Genomic DNA, 18,099 nt, shown 5'->3' on the forward strand with positions numbered 1-18,099 from the left:
ATGACAGGAGAGAAGTCTATGTTCCTCACCCTCACTATGAAAGAAGGAGGAAATGTGAAGTTTGGAGGCAACCAGTCTGGCAAGATCATTGGTACATGAACTATTGGTAACTCCTCTATCTTAATTAATAATGTGTGGTTGGTAGATGGTCTTGAACAGAACCTTTTGAGTATCAATCAGTTTTGTGACAATGGTTATGATGTGATGTTTGAAAAGACCAACGGCACAGTAATTAACAAAGATAACAAGTCCGTGGTATTCAAGGGAAAGAGGATAGATAATGTCTATAAAATGAACTTTTCTGAACTGGTTGATCAGAAGGTAATTTGTCTTCTGTCAGTGAATGATAAGAAATGGATGTGGCACAAAAGGTTGGGACATGCTAACTGGAGATTAATCTCTAAGCTTAGTAAATTACAACTTGTCAAAGGCCTACCAGACAATGACTATCATTCAGATGCACTTTGTGGTGCATACCAGAAAGGAAAGATTGTGAAATCATATTTTAAAACTAAAGACATTGTCTCAACCTCCAGACCCTTAGAATTACTCCATATTGATTTATTTGGACCAGTTAGTGTAACGCCCATTTTTATTTATTTATTTTATTGAGTTTAGAGTCTTTCCGTTATAATTTAATTAATATATTTGATAAGTGATATTTTTGTTGTGTGTAAATATTTATTAGTAGCCCCTATTTTATTATTTAATGGAGAAATATATTTAGTGGGAGAATATATTTAGTGGAAGTATATATTTAGTGGAGAAATATAATTATTTAGAATAATGAGACTTTGGGGTAGAATTGGAATTAAGAGAAAATAAATAGGTTAAGGTTTATATAAAGAGGAGAGTCAGAGTTAGAAAATAAGGATTACGTGCAAACTGTTTTTGTGAGAAAGAGGAGAAACCTAGAGAAAGAGGAGAAACCTAGAGAAGAGAAGAACCAGAGAAGAGAAGTCTGTAGAATCCTTGCAATCAATCAATCTAAGGTAAGAGTGGGACTATCATTCAATAATCTTGAGTCTATGATTCTGGAAATTTCATTTAACATGTTGTAGGTTTAGTTTTTAAGAATTGGAGAATTAGGGTTAAGAGTGATAATTGATGATTTATGTTATGTTGTTGTTGATTTGTGGTTGTCGATGATTGTTGTTGTTAATGTCATATTATGAATTGGGTATGAATTATGTTGATTTGTTGTTGTTGATTGTGATGATTTTGAATGAATGTGAAGTTTGAATAATATAAATTGCTTTTCCTGATTTTTTTTCTTATCTCTGTCCCGAATTTTGAAATAGAAACTGGTATTGATCGGTACAAAATTGGTCTTAGATGTAACACAAAAGTTGTAGGTATGGATGTTAGTTTTCTAATGCCGTTGGTCTGACGTCAAAATGATTTATAGAACTTGAGTTATGGTCAAATTACTGCACGTAGGTCACAGTGAATTTTATGGACTTTCTGCACAACTTTTTCGAATTTGAAACGAAAACTGGTATTGATCGGTACAGAATTGGTCTTGGCATGAAAGTTTTAGATAATTTTGTTAGCTTTCCAGTGGCTTTGGTTTGATGTGAAAATGACTTTTAGTTTTTGAGTTATGATGAAAATACTCCGAGGAGGTCTTAGCGAAATTGTACGGTGACAACATTCTCTGTTTCATGTTTTTGCGTCTTTTTCACACGTCTCTATTTTAAATTGGTTTTTGGTATAAACATGAAAGTTGTTGATAATTGTGATATCTTTCTAGTATCCTTGGTTTGACATGGAAATATGTTATGTATAATTTATTATGTTTTTACAAAATTGCATGATGAATTGTTGATTTTTGTTGATGTTTGAATATAATATTAACGATGATCTGTGAAGTTGTTATAAGATGATTTAATGTTGTTACTGATGATATATATAATCGTATATGCATTATGTGAATTATAAGTGATGTTTTGAGACGATGATTACATTTTGATATTGTTATATCTTGAGATTATTGATGTGCTGCCATGTTGCTGTTTACTATTGATTAAAGCTGCATGTGTTGGTCTAAGATGTGAGATGTTGATCCAAATTATTGGAGTCATATAAGACGTTCATGTTATCTAAGTTGTAAGATGTTGAGTCCATGCATACTCATTTAAAGACGAGGGCTCATGCCCTAGGAGCTTTTGCTCAATAAAGACGAGGGCTCATGCCCTAGGAGCTTTTGCTCAATAGCGACGAGGGCTCATGCCCTAGGAGTATATTTATGCTCAAAAGCGACGAGGGCTTATGCCATAGAATGGTACCACATGCATGAGTAAAATGATAGAGTTGCATAGTCGAGTTAAGTTGCATTGTCGAGTCAAGTTGTTAAGTTGATTTATGAAGTTGATATTGATGTTGATTATGAAGTTGATTATGATGATGATAATGATGCTACATGACCATTGTTATGATATGTCGATGATGTTTATGTTGTTAAATATAATTGTTGAATTATATGCTTAACATTATTGTTTGTGAATCTCACCCCTTCTGCTTGGAAATGTTGCTCTTCGTATGAGTAACTTGCAGGTGATCGAGAATAAGTAGCTGTTGATTACTGTCTTGAGTGGCTATCTCTCACTGTGTCTTTAGGTGCTCTGATACATAACGGGATGGGAACTTTTGTGGCTATTTTCTATTCCTTACGCACTGCTTATGATTTTACATGACTGTGACTTAGTTTTTGGATTATTACGAGATGTTTTGATGATGCCTTCATGCCAAGACTAATTATGTTGTTGAATTAAAATCCGATGCAAAGTTTTTGAATATTTATGTTGACTAAGCATGAATTGTTATTTATTCCATTTATGATTTTTAAGAAGTGTAACATTCCGTTTATGTTGAATGACTCCGATTTATATGTGAAATTTTTATGTTGGGAAAACGGGGTGTTACAGTTAGCACTGCATCCTTATATGGAAGCAAATATGGATTAGTTATTGTTGATGATTACAGCAGATAGACTTGGGTAAAATTCCTGAAAAGTAAGGACAATGCTTATGATGTATTCAACAACTTCTGCACTCAAATTCAGTCTGAAAAAGAAATGAAGATTTTAAAAGTAAGAAGTGATCATGGTGGAGAGTTTGAAAATGAGCCATTTGAAAAAATTTGTGAAAAACTTGGAATTGTCCATGAATTCTCTTCTCCTAGAACTCCACAACAAAATGGGGTTGTAGAGAGAAAGAATAGAACTTTTCAAGAAATGGCTAGAACCATGATTCATGAAAACAATTTGGCTAAACATTTCTGGGCAGAAGCAGTGAATACAACATGTTATGTCCAAAATAGAATCTATATCAGACCTATCTTGGAAAGAACAGCATATGAACTCTTTAAGGAAAGAAGACCCAATATCTCTTACTTTCATCAATTTGGATGTACATGTTACATTCTAAATAACAAGCTCTACCTAAAGAAATTTGATGCCAAGGCCCAAAGAGGAATCTTTTTAGGTTACTCTGAAAGGTCAAAGGCATACAGATTGTATAATTCAGAAACACTTTGTGTTGAAGAATCAATGCACGTCAAATTTGATGACAAAGAGATAGGAAGTAAAACTCCAGAGCAAGATGAAAGTTTTGCAGAGATACAGGTTCCTGAAGATACTCCAGAACCTGATCAGATAGCTGAATCTGAAGATAGTCCAGAAGTTGAACCAACTCCAGAAGCACAAGATGAAGTTGCTTCTGATGAAGCTCAAGATGGCTCTCAGCAAGATAATCAATCCAAGAACACATTCAAGTACAAGTCTTCACATCTTGAGGATCTAATCATTGGAAACAAAAAGAGTCCTAGAAGAACAAGATCATATTTCAGACAAGAAGAGTCTATGATGGGACTGTTGTCAGTGATTGAACCTGCTACAGTTGATGAAGCACTTTTAGATGATGGATGGATACTAGCTATGCAGGAAGAGCTTAATCAGTTTCAAAGAAATGATGTGTGGGATCTGGTACCCAAACCTCAGCATAAGAACATTATTGGAACAAAATGGGTATTCAGAAACAAGTTGAATGAATAAGGTGAAGTAGTCAGAAACAAAGCAAGACTTGTTGCAGAAGGTTACAGTCAACAAGAAGGCATTGATTATACTGAAACATTTGCTCCAGTTGCAAGATTGGAAGCAATCAGTTTACTTTTATCCTATGCAGTAAATCATGGCATAATATTATATCAAATGGATGTCAAAAGTGCATTTCTAAATGGAGTCATTGAAGAAGAAGTGTTTGTTAAGCAACCTCCTGGTTTTGAAGATCTTAATCATCCTGACCATGTTTACAAACTTAAGAAATCACTATATGGCTTGAAACAAGCTCCCAGAGCTTGGTATGATAAACTAAGTAGTTTCTTGATCAAAAATGATTTTAAAAGAGGTCAGGTTGACACAACACTCTTCAGGAGGACTCTTGAGAAAGACATTCTTGTTGTGCAGATATATGTGGATGATATAATATTTGGTTCTACTAGTGCAACTCTTTGCAAGGAATTTTCTAAGTTAATGCAGGATGAATTTGAAATGAGCATGATGGGAAAATTGAAGTTCTTCCTTGGAATTCAAATCAATCAAAGCAAAGATGGAGTATATGTTCATCAAACAAAGTATACTAAGGAGCTTTTGAAGAAGTTCAAGCTGGAAGATTCTAAAGTGATGGCCACTCCAATGCATCCAACCTGTACCTTAAGCAAAGAAGATACTGGAACAACAATAGACCAGAAGCTGCATAGAGGTATGATTGGTTCTTTGTTATACCTCACTGCATCTAGGCCAGATATTTTATTCATTGTATGCTTGTGTTCAAGATTCCAGCCAGATCATAGAGAATCTCATTTAACTGTTGTTAAGAGAATCTTCAGGTATTTGAAAGGAACCACTAACCTTGGACTCCTTTATAGGAAATCCTTAGATTATCAGTTGGTTGGATTTTGTAATGCTGACTATGCTGGTGATAGGATTCAAAGAAAATCAACCAGTGGCAATTGTCAGTTTCTGGGTGAGAATCTGATATCTTGGGCTAGCAAAAGACAAGCAACTATTGCTATGTCTACAGCAGAAGCAAAATACATCTCAGCTGCAAGTTGTTATACACAACTACTTTGGATGAAATATCAGTTGGAAGATTATCAGATTAATGCTAACAGTATTCCCATTTATTTTGATAATACTGTTGCTATTTGTTTGTCAAAGAATCCAATTCTACATTCAAGAGCCAAGAATATTGAAATCAAACACCACTTTATTAGAGACTATGTTCAAAAAGGAATTTTAGATATACAATTCATTGATACTGAACATCAATGGGCTGATATATTTACCAAGCCTTTAACGGTGGAAAGATTTGATTTTATAAAGAAAAATTTGAACATGCATTTTGTGCCTGATTAAAATTTGCTTGCTTCTGAATAGGAATTTAGGTCCTAAAGTTAGTTCAGAAGTTGTGGTCCATCAGAAGCCCTTTATTGAGGTTCTGAGGAAAATGTGCTTCTGAAGATGACATCAGCGTCTGAACTCCAAAAGCTGGACTTTGTGCTTCTGAATAGCAGAGTTAGTGGAAACGCTGGAAGTTACTTTTTAGTAACACCTGTCCCACGAACTTGGCAGTTACTGTAACACCCCAATTTTAAATATTAGTTATTAATATTATTATTAGATAATATTAGTATTAATGTTGTTATTAGCATTTGTTGTTAGATAGTATTAATTTATTTGATTGAGTTTAGAGTCTTTTTATAATTTAATTAATATATTTGATAAGTGATATTTTTATTATTATGTGTTTATATTTATTAGTAGCCCATATTTTATTATTTAGTGGAGAAATATATTTAGTGGAAAAATATATTTAGTGGAAGAATATATTTAGTGGAAGAATATATTTAGTAGAGAAATATATTTAATGGAAGAATATATTTAGTGGAAGAATATATTTAGTGGAGAAATATAATTATTTAGAAGAATGAGGTTTTGGGGAAGAATTGGAATTAAGAGGAAATAAATAGGTTAAGGTTTATATAAAAAGGAGAGCTAGAGTTAGAAAATTATATTATGTGCAAAATTGTTTTGGATAAAGAGGAGAAACCTAGAGAAAGAGGAGAAACCTAGAGAAGAGAAGAGTCAGAGAAGAGAAGTCTGTAGAATCCTTGCAATCAATCAATCTAAGGTAATGGTGGGATTAAATTTCTCTAATTTTAGGTTGTATAATTCTGAAATTGAGTTTAGCATGTTGTTGTTTGTGAATTTGAGAATTAGGGTTTGAAGTCGTAATTGGTTGTTAATAGAGTAGAAAATCCATTGAATTTGTGTATAATTGATGTTCAGGTTGTAGAATAATCATAGGTTAAGTTTCCTATCAAATTTGGGATATGGGTAGATGAAATTTGGGTTTTTGGGTGAAGAATGGGGTTTTCCCAAGAGCTACCTTTAACATCATTCCCTGTTTCATGTTTTTGTGTCTTTTTCACATGTTTCTGTTTTGAATTAGCTTTTGGTGTAAACATGAAAGTTTTAGATAATTTTGTTGGATTTCCAGTGGCTTTGGTTTGACGTGAAAGTGATTTTTGGTTTTTGAGTTATGATGAAAATACTCCAAGGAAGTATTATCGAAATTGCACAGGGACAACATTCTCTGTTTCATGTTTTTGCGTCTTTTTCACATGTTTCTATTTTGAATTGGTCTTTGGTGTAAACATGAAAGTTTTAGATAATTGTGTTAGCTTTCCAATGGTCTTGGTTTGGCTCGAAAACGATTTTAAATTTTGAGTTATGATGAAAATACTCCAAGTGGGTCTTAGTAAAACTTTATAAAAATTCAGCATAACTATTTCTAAGTTAAACCAAAACTTATGGATTGTTTACGAATATGTATGATGAATTGTTGTTGTTTAATACAATGTTATATGATGTTGTTTATGATTGATGAATATGAGGTTATATGATGTTGTTCATGATTGATGAATTATTATTTGAATGTATATGATGATGAATATGATATTATATGTTGTTCATGATTGATGAAAGTATTAAATGAAGGGATATGTTGATGAATATGATGTTACAAGATGTTGTTCATAATTGATGAATTATGATGTTATGATGCGAAGTTGTAAGTTGTTGTCAATGTCGTTAACGTTGTAAGTTGTTGTCGATGTCATTAAAGTTGTAAGTTGTTGTCCATGTCGTTAAAGTTGTAAGTTGTTGTCGATGTCGTTCAAGTTGTAAGTTGTTGTCGATGTCGTTAAAGTTGAATGCTTAGTCATTCATATTTTAAAGTTGTGGGCTTGATGCCCTGTTGAATGTATACCACTCAAATAAAGTTGGGGGCTTGATGCCATGATGAATGCTTAATCATTCATACCACTTTGAGAGCCTATGCTCTATAAAGTTGGGGGCTTGATTCCCTGATTGGTACCACATGCATATTTAGTTGTCGAGTTGACGAAGTTGTCGTTGCATTGTCGTTGAAGTCAAGTTGTCAAGTTGATGTTGAATTGTCGGTGTCGTTGTTGTGTTGTCAAGTTGTTATTATGATTAATGAGATGATAATAAGTAATTATGTGAAGCATTAACGTTGTATAAATGTTATTTATGATGTTAAATTTGTTGTTATCTATGTTGTTAAATTCTGTTGATGAATTATATGCTTATTATTATTGAATGTGAATCTCACCCCTTCTGTTTGAATGTTGCCTCTACGTGGGTAACGTGCAGATAACCAAGATTAGTTGTTGATGTGAGTTGACTCCTTCACGCGTCGTCTCAGGGTTCTCTGATACGTAACGGGATGGATGGGGATCTTTGCTTTGTGTCCTTTTGTTACGTGTTTTTATGATTTATGTTGATGGACCTTTGAAAAGGATTGTTTAATAAGTTAATTATGTTGAGGCCTTTTAGTGCCAAGTACTTGTTTAAATATTAAGAATTTTTCCGTTGCGACATATTGAAAGTTATTGACAGCAATTGTTTTTAAATAAAGAGTAGATTATAACTCTATTTATATTTGATTTATATTTTAAAAAAATGTGACATCCTATTTGTGATGAACTCTGATTTATTTTATAATATTTATATGTTGGAAAAACGGGGTGTTACAGTTACTATGAGAAACTTCTGACATGGCTTATGTGTACTGGTGTATAACGTAAGAGGGCAATGATGATTTTATGCTTTGAAAGTACTATCTGGCGCCCCCTAATTCATTAATGATGTGTTTGTTTGTCCCCTACTGAATTGCAATCGTTGTTACTCAACACTTAGACACACTACTCAGTTCACAACCCACACTTTCTCTTCTCAACTGTTCTCTGCGGAGTAAAACGCATTCTCTGAAATCAAATCCCTAGAACCCTAAAAAGCTTTCTTCAACATCAATGGCGTCCTCTAGTTTAGTTCCAGAAACGTCATCAAGCATGCAAGAAGCTCCTGCTTATGAAATCAAAGGAAGGACTATGTCCCGAGAAGAATGAGACTTGAAGATTCAAATGGAGAATCCAGTTGATTTCACTTCTTTAGCACATCATGTATGTGACATCAGAAGCTACTATGAAACGCAAGGTTTAATGGAGTACTTCAATATGTTGAATGGCCCAACATACATGACCTTGGTCAGGCATGTCTGGGTGAGAGCGCATGTCTATGATAGAAATGCTGCTAAGTTGGAAGAAACAGAGAAGGTGTTGATTGACCCTTCTTTAAAAGGAAAGAAAAGAGAAGAAATGGGGCTGGAACCATTCAGATGCACTTAAATCAGGTCTAGCATCATGGGCATTCCAGTTTTCATCTCAGAATAGATTATATCATTTGTTCTCAGAAGAGATGCATCAGGAAAACACACAGGTGGGATAACCAATCCCAAGACTAGTCCATGGAATGAGATTGTCAACCAATCCATGTTCAACAACACAAAGAAAGGTGCTTACAGTAACTTAAGCATGGAGAAAAAGATGCTTCTGAAGATTCAGAATGAAAACCTGCTACCAAAAGATGGTGGTAGTGATCAACCATCCTTGGAGCACAGGATTTCGTTCACTACTTCATCGGGAAGGAAAAAGCCAATGTGCCCAAGTACATATTTAAGCACATGATCAACGGGCTTAGGGAAAGCCAGGAGAACAGAAGATGTTGGGTTCCCTATGGAAGACTCATCTCAGAGATCTTTCATCAAGGAAGGATTCTGAAAGCTCTCAGCAATGTCAACTTCTTCACTGATGAGCAACTGGGTACTGAGACTGGCAAGGTCATCAATGGGAGAACACTCAAGAACATGAAGGTGATTGAGGTCTTCACAAAGCTCAACACTGACTTGAGTGAATCAAATGTTATGTTAAACTTGATGGAAGTAGAATAAGATTATAGTAGTAGAATAAGATTCAAACCCCTCCATATCCTCTCAATCCACCTCATCTATATCTTCTTCAAATTTAGATGATATACCATTAGGCCAAATTTACTCAACCATTCACAAAGGCCTTTCACCATCAACCAAACTCCACAAAAAGCCTGCGAAAAGCATTCCCTTTGAGCCTATGATCCCCAGTGTTGATGAAAGGATAGGGGATATGTCTGAAATGAGGAACAAAGTTTGTGAGAGACTACCCTTCAACCATCCTTTCCAAACACCTATGATTCAACCTCTCAACTTTATCCCTACTGAAGTCAATCCTGAATCATCATCATCTCACCCCACTTCAACTACCCAAACCACAGAAACATCAGTTTTAGAGACTCTGGTATGTCACTACTCTGGTGAACTACCAGGTGTTGAGCCCAACTCACAAAGAGCCTATGAAGTAGCTTCTATGGAAGTTGCTTTAGAAAGCCCCCAACACCAAGCACCAAACCTACATATGGCCTCAACTACCTGTCCTGATATCTCTGCACCTGAACTTGTTGTTCCTGAACTCTCTGTTCCTGAACAACTTATTCCTGAACAAACTGAAATTATATCACTTGCTATCCCTGAAACTGTCAGTGAACCTGATCAACCCTGTAGTCAATGATTTTCTGGTGTCAATCCATTAATTGGTTTTGAACCTTCAATCTTTGGACCTCTCGTTTTTTATTCATGGGAAGGGAAAAAATGAGTTAAAACCCTTTATTTAAGACTTTGGATCTGGGGGGTTGGTTTCGATAGAGGAAGGTGTTAAGCACCCCTAACGACCACGGTATTCCGTGGGAACCTCTTACCTAACTTTAATCTTGTGCTAAACTATTTTATTTATTTGAAAATTATTGCATAAGAGTTTAACTGAAAGAAAGGAGGGAGAAGAAGTATGTTTTTGTTGTTTTTTATTTGATTTTGGAAGGATAAAATCCTTTGCCCACATACCCTTAAAGAAAAGGGATCAAAACCCAATGTAGTTCGCTCTTAAAAATATTTTTGGTGGGTTAGATTGATCTTAATTTGTTTTTGAAAATGATTTTAAGAAGGAGATTAGAGGCCTCAAGGCTTTGGAAGTAAAATGGAAGTGAGGTTGTTTCGATTTTAATTAAGAAATTTAGTCTAAGTTCATTTAAGATTCATTAGAAATTTGATTAAGAAAATAAAAGGAAAAACATCTTGGATTTGGATCCAAGGTTTATTAAGAAAATATTTTTGACTTTTTGCTTATTTGATTTTTGAGATAAAAAGATTTTTCTAAACTAACGGTAAGCTAGCATAACGACGTGAAAAAATAAAGCGAACGTAAAGCGATAAATAAAGTGGTGTTGTGTCGGTGCTTGTGTCGGTGTGTGCAATTACTACATTATTACATTCCCTCCTAGATACATTTTAAGGTAAGAAATAAAAACGCGCAAAAATAAATTACATCTATACCTAAGATACACACTAATATCATGGAATTTAAATAAATTGCAGGAATAAAGAAAATGCATGAGATCAAATTAGAATTAAAGCAAACATAACATGACAAGATAATAAGAAACTTAAAAGCATCACATACTAGAATAAATTATCAAGTAGAATGCATGAGATTAAAAATTTTAAAGCAATGCATGAAGTAAAGCAAAATTAACAAGAAAAAACTATGGAATAAAAACATTTAAAAATGCATGAGATAATATTCTAAAAAATATTAAAGCAGAAATAAAAAAGTCATGGAGATTAAAGCATTAAAATGCATGAAATATAATTAAATGAAAGAGAATTAAAAAGAAATGCATGAGTTGTTTTTGAAAGAGTTATAAAACAAAGAGTAAGAACAAATGCAGGAAGGGGGTGCAGGAGCACTACAAGGGGGTGTACACAGCAAAACTGTAGAGAAGAACAAACCAAAAACAGTTGGGCCTAAGAGCAAGTTAGTGGGCTGGATTGGAGGCAGACCGGTTTATGGAGGAAAAGGGCTGGATCGGTTCAGGAACCGGGTCGATTCAACCGAACCGATCCAGCAACAAGCATATAAATAGCATATTCCTTAAGTTTTTTTTTTTGTCATTATTTGTTTCCCTTCTCTTTCCAAACAAACCGGTTCTTCCCCTCTCTCTCAAAACAAGTTCTGGAAAAAAGAAAAGAAAGAAGAAGAAGACTCATCTTCTCAAGCGAGCCACCTAACGCCGACGTGGTGTCCGACCACCTTAGGGTGGCGGCTCCGCCGCCGGCTACAAAAAAATATTCCGATTCCACTTTTTTTATAGTTTTACCATTCAATTTTTCTTCTAAACACAGATCCGAGCTCGAAATGTTAGAAAACAACTAAAAAGTACTATAGATTTAAGATCCTATCACAGCATAGAAATGAAAGGAAAGTGTGTTACCTTTGCTTGAATCGGAGAAAAAATTCTTCCGTAAACTTCTATTTCGTCGCGTTTTGCTCACTAGAATACTTCACCATCTTCTTTGTACTTGCTCTGTTACGGATCAGTTTGGGAAGAGAGAGAGAGAGAGAGAGAGCTTTGAGTCTCTTTTTGACTTGACGGTTCCTTCTTCTATGTCCAGCTCGATTTTGAACGCTTATGGTGTGTTGTTGTGTGCCGCACCAGTTGTTGTTGTAGTGATCTATGGCTTCAACGGTGCCTCTTCTTTGATTTCGGTTTGAAGGAAGCTTGGAACGGTTAGATTCATGGTTGAGTGTTATTCGGATATGCTTGCTGGAAAATTGATGAGTGCTCTTCTGTGTTTTTTTGAAATCAGTTTTGTGAGGGTTTTAAAAATGAAGTGTGTTGGTTGTTGATCTTCGTAGATCCAAGAAGAAAAGAAAAAAATGGTGTTATGTGTTGGTATTATGTTAATGTGATATGGTAATTGGAAAGTGGATGGCAAGTGGTGGTGTTATGTTAATGTGAAATGGTGTTATGTGTTGGTATTATGTTCATAAATCATTAGTGTTTAGACTAATATGATTTAGACGTGAATGGCTTTGGAGGTTTTCTGAGTTTCTGAGTTGTTATCTTCTTGTGTTTTTGATGAGATCTCAAAAAAACTTTGGTTTGATCTTTATTTTCTGGTTGCCGATTTTGAATTATGTTTTTATGAATTTCTGTGCCAACCCCCCCTTTTTTGCCAATGATTGGCAGCACTATTTATAGCAAAAAAAACTAGGGTTATGAGGGATGAAATGACCAAAGACAAAAATACCCTTGAAGAGTCTTGGAGAAAAAGAAAAGATTTTAGATGCTTTAGAGACCAATAGGGTGATGACATGTGTACAGGACTAAAACAAGAAAATCTTGGAATAATAATAATAAAAAAGAAATCTTGGATTTAAATAAAATGGTTAAAAAAAACTTTAAATATTTAAAAGCACGCGTAGAAAATTTAAAATGCTTAAAAAAAAAAAATAAAGCGATTTTAACTACAAGATAAAAGATTTTTTAAATGACTAAACAACGATTAAAAAGATTTTAAACGGTTAAAGCGAATAAAAAAGTTTTAAATGACTAAACAACGGTTAAAAGATTTTAAACGCTAAAAGCGAATAAAAGAGAGTTCGAGCCGTTTTCTTAAAAAAATGGCTAAAAGGTTTTAACTGGTCCAAAATTGGGGTATGACAGATGCCCCTATTTAAGTTTCTTCGTCGTGAAGATTTGAAAGAAAAATTTTAAATCAGCGCGTCGAGGAGACTTAAATATTAAGTACACCACTTTTGGACAAGTTGAAGTGCTAAGGATGCAATGCTCGCGAGTATTATGGTATGCATGTGTGCAATGTAGTTATGAACGCAACGACGACAAACATAAACCGACTGGGGAACAAATTGGTAAGTATCACTGGGGAGATAAAGCTTGTCTATTACTAACTGCCGTGGTAAAGACAAAAATGCGGAAGATAAAGCTTGTCTTTTATCAACTTCCATGGTAAAGACGAAAATATAGAAGATAAAGTTTGTCTATTACCGACTGTCGTGATAAAGACGATCAAATGGACGATAAAGCTTGTCTTTTACCAACTGACGTGGTAAGGACGCAAATACAGAAGATAAAGCTTGTCTGTTACCAACTGTTGTGGTAAAGACGAAAATATGGAAGATAAAGCTTGTCTGTTACCAACTGCCCTGGTAAAGACGAAAAAACGGAAGATAAAGCTTGTCTGTTACCAACTGCCGTGGTAAAGACGAAAAAATGGAAGATAAAGCTTGTCTGTTACCAACTGCCGTGGTAAAGACGAATATACAGAAGATAAAGCTTGTCTGTTACCAACTGTCGTGGTAAAGACGAAAATGCGGAAGATAAAGCTTGTCTATTACCTACTGTCGTGGTAAAGACGATCATACGGAAGATACAGCTTGTCCATTACCAACTGCCGTGGTAAAGACGATCATGGTAAAAGAAATCTATTATCAATAGAGGAGTACTTTAAACAGGACAGTAGGGAACTGATTATCATTGGTAAAGTGATTATATGGTGGGACCTGTCACTTGAACACAGACTGATTGGTGACATTTATGAACTAAACACCTTGGGGATGACATTTTTATGATACATTTGAAAGAAGACACTGGATAATAATGCAACCATGCATGAATGGTATTTGTATGCGTGTTATGTATGCATGAATGAATGTATGTGTATGAGACTCATATGATAGTATTACGGTAAGACCGTTGAGACATGATTGGGCAGGTCCAACGAAAATGGCCCGACATCATATTACAAACACTCGGTAATCTTTATTGGGGATAACATCACTGGAGATGAATCAAAACATTGTCGGGGTAAAGCCTTTCAAACCACTGATGGGGATAAAGCCTTATAACCAAACCACTGATGGGGATAAAACCCATATTCAAACCAGCTGAAGGGGTAACAACCCATTAATTAAACCACTGAAGAGGTAAAAAAAAAACTGTTAATTCAACCAACTTAAGGGATAACAACCCATTAATCAAACCACTTATCGGAGTCACCCTCCATCAAACCATAGGCAGAAGTCACTATCAATCAAACCACAGGCGGAAGTCGCCATTTCTCAGGATAAAACTCATCAATTAGACCCCAGATAGGAGTCACCGTCAATCGAAACACCAGCAAAAGATGCCATCAATCAAATCACAAGTGGCAAAAGATGTCATTAATCAAACCACAGGCAGTAGTCGCCATTTCTCGGGATAAAAACCCATCAATCAAACACTCGGCAGAAGTTGCAATCAACCAAACCACAGGCAGAAGTCGCCATTTGTAAACCAGCATAAAGTGCATTCTTTCCATTTGGCTCACTTGAACTGTGATGCCCCTGTCTTTGTTTTTTCGCTTTTTTGTATTGTTTTTTTTATTTTTTTGAATCCCTAACTTTTGCATGGATTTCCCTTTCGGGTTTTCAATCCACCGGGAATATATTCTTTTTTGTATGCTCCTAATTTTTGCCTGGACCGCCTTTTCGGGTTTTCAGTCCACCGGGACGCTCATTTTTGCCTAAGCCGCCCTTTCGGGTTTTCAACTTAGCGAGCTTTTTCTTTTTGTATTCTTTTTTCTCTTTTTTTTTGACATAGGCCATCTCACAGCATTTGGTCATACCTATCTTGCAGAGTTTAACTGTCCTTGGGACGAGTGTTGATGTATTTTTCTCTTACTCATGGGTTTAAAGAAGATGTACCTGTTATTTATGCTTTTCAAAAGACATTAAAGAAATTTAAAAAATTTTGCTTAAAGTATTCACATAAAAAATAGAAGAAAATTGTGCAAACATAACAAAAGAGAGTTTCAAATAAAAGAGCATATGCTCAAATTAATGTAAATAGAGTGGTGACCTGCCAAAGGCGTGGCTCCACGGATTAAAAAGTTTGGAAAATGGTAATTATATGGGAAAGGTACATTGAACACAATAACCGCTATGCTCCCTAACAACTTTGAATTCCACTGTTCCGAGTCTTTGATCTGCAGATGCTTCATATCGGAGGTCCTTTGACAGTTAAGATGCCCCAGATGAATCATATTTGATTTGATGCAGTTACCTTGCCATAAGTCGGAAGTCTTTTGACGGCTGAAATGCCCCAAGTGAGTCATGTCCGACCAGATGCAGTTACTTTGTCATAATCCTTAACTTTTGCATAGATCGCCCTTGCGGGTTTCAACCTATCAGGATAAACATATTTTTTATCATTTTCATTTTTTTATGTCTCTAACTTTTGCATGGACTTCCCTCTCGAGTTTTCAGTCCATCGAGACGCTCGTTTTTTGCCTAAGCCGCCTTTTCAAGTTTGCGACTTATCGAGCACTTTTTTTTGTACATGTCTCTAATTTTTGCATGGACCGCCCTTTTGAGTTTTCAGTCCACCGAGACGCTCTTTTTTACCTAAGCCGCCTTTTCAGGTTTGCGACTTATCGAGCTTTTATTTTAACAAAGTATTTCTTGACTGCATCGGTATTCATAGGACGTACAAGTTTGCCACTATTCTTTATAATTTGGCATCCATTTGCCCCTGGAATCGAGTAACATATTTTTGAGCACAAAGCCACTTTCTTGACATTCACGGGGACAAGCCTTCTTTGTTGAATACTTGCTTTATCCTTTTGATATAACTGTCCATGGCACACGGCAATAACACTTTTAAATTCAATCAAGCTTAGCTTTCATTGGAACTTCCGTTGAGAGGACCTTGTCCTCCATGTGGGGCACTCCCTTTATATTGTATACTGAGGGATGATGGGGGGGGGGGGGGGGGGGGTTGCCCCTGTTTAAAGTTTGCACTTGAAGTACAATATCCCTACAAGGCAAATGACAGCATCTCGTGCCAGTCTTTGTACATGAATGTCCTCTTCTGGACAATCTTTCTTGAAATTTGCAGTGTCGACGACCAAGATGCCCCAGTAGGCAAGAAATCTCATTGGTAACTTCTTCATTATCCTCCTCTTCAGCCTCGAATACAAGGAACTCAAAGTTGGGAGAGAGTACAGGGTTAAAGTGTTCAACGAGTTTATTAATGCATGATTTGATTACTGATATAAACATTATGATTATGCAGATATGTGAAAATGATTTAAAGAAAAATAATTTTTTGGTTTTTTTGTGTCACCATTTTTTCCAGAAGAAGCACAAAATAAAAACAAAGTCGGGATCAAAGCGACTTTTTAATTAATTATGAAAATACATAAAACAAAAAGCCCTAAACAAGTTCATTTCTGTCTCGGGGGGGACGAAAGGATTTTTTTGAAAAACATAAAGCAACAAACAAATATATTAATTAAACAAATGAGTAGTAGAAATAAACATTAACATAGACCCAATTGCAGCTAAACATTCCAGGTGTCACATAAAGTCTCAAGATCCGATAGCGGATTAACTTGCTTGTCCGTGTTCAATTTTAGAAGGGCAGGGCATTATCTTGGATCAACTTCTGAACTTCAATCCTAAAAGCGAAACAATGCTCAATATTATGATCAGGTGCCCCTTGATGGAAAGCACAACAGAGGTCGGGCCTATACCCAGTTGGCAATTTCTTAGGCACACGAGGAGGTGGTCTGGTCTGGACAAGCTTCCTCCTAAGAAAATCGGGTAGCAACACTGCATATTTCATGGGAATCAGATCAAACTGTGGTTGTCCCAAACCTTATTGTCGAGGCTGTTGTTGATATTGCTGAAACTGGAGCGGATAACCCGGATCTTGGGCAGCTTTCATAATGGGCATAACAGCGGTAACAGAGTGAGAAGCCGGATACTGTTGTTGACTTGGTCGAAAGTGGGCTTGATAACCCGGATCTTGAACAACATTGGTGATGGGTCTAATAGTGGCAACAGAGTGAGAAGCCAGATGTTGTTGTTGAAGTAGAACTTTTATATCTGGGTCTTCGAAAAAACTGGTATTATTTTCAATCAACTTCTGAACTTCTTCTTTCAAAGGATAACACTGCTCAGTGTCATGACCTGGTGCCCCTTGATGGAAATCACATTTGAGGTCAGGGCGATACCAAGATGGCAGCGGATTCGGCACCCGAGGAAGTGGCCTGGTCTGAACAAGTTTTTTCTTAATCAAGATAGGAAGCAAGTCCGCATATTTCACAAGAATTGGGTCACACTGCAATGCTTTCCGGACCTGGCTCTGAGAGATGAGTTGCTGAGGAGCCTGTTGTCGAGGTCGTTTCATGCACATTTGCTGACACAGTGGCTGAGGCCTTTGTTGGACAAGCGGTCGATCCTCCGTAGCCATTAATGAAGATACTAGGCTAGTTAACTTCTCTACCTCAGCCCGAAGTGTTGTTACCTCTCCACGAAGCTCATGGACCTCATGCTCAAGCTGATCCATCTTTTGTGTTTGTACGAATGTTTGCATATGCGAGCCGAACTTGGATGAAGACATCAGACCAATTTACTGACAGATTGACCTTTTGTAGACATAAACAAAGTATAAGACACGGACTATAAACTATGAATGCACATGATGCATGAAATGCCTATGCAAAAATATACAATTTTTTTGTTATCGAAGGATTTGTCAAGGTGAATTGTAAACATTGCAGATGAACATGGTTTCATTTGAAAATGGTTTCTTTTTTCAAAAGGTAAGAACGAAACCAAGGACAAAGTTCTTTAACAAAAGCATAAACTTAGTTAAGATTTTTTTTGAAATTGTATTGCTTGGTGTTCATTCTTACAAGGTCCATACCGTTGATGTTTTACATAAACTTGGCTAAGTCCTTC

At 35.8% G+C, this 18,099-nt stretch overlaps 1 pseudogene; it reads right to left on the reverse strand.

Moving 5' to 3' along the window:
* Positions 1-16,765: 16,765 nt before the first annotated feature.
* Positions 16,766-17,758, reverse strand: LOC146906136 (uncharacterized; annotated as a pseudogene).
* Positions 17,759-18,099: the final 341 nt, after the last annotated feature.

This window comes from Medicago sativa, chromosome 7 (assembly GCF_051527215.1).
Source record: "Medicago sativa cultivar Bolivia chromosome 7, Bolivia_mono, whole genome shotgun sequence".
In the NCBI taxonomy this organism is placed as follows: Eukaryota; Viridiplantae; Streptophyta; class Magnoliopsida; order Fabales; family Fabaceae; genus Medicago; species Medicago sativa.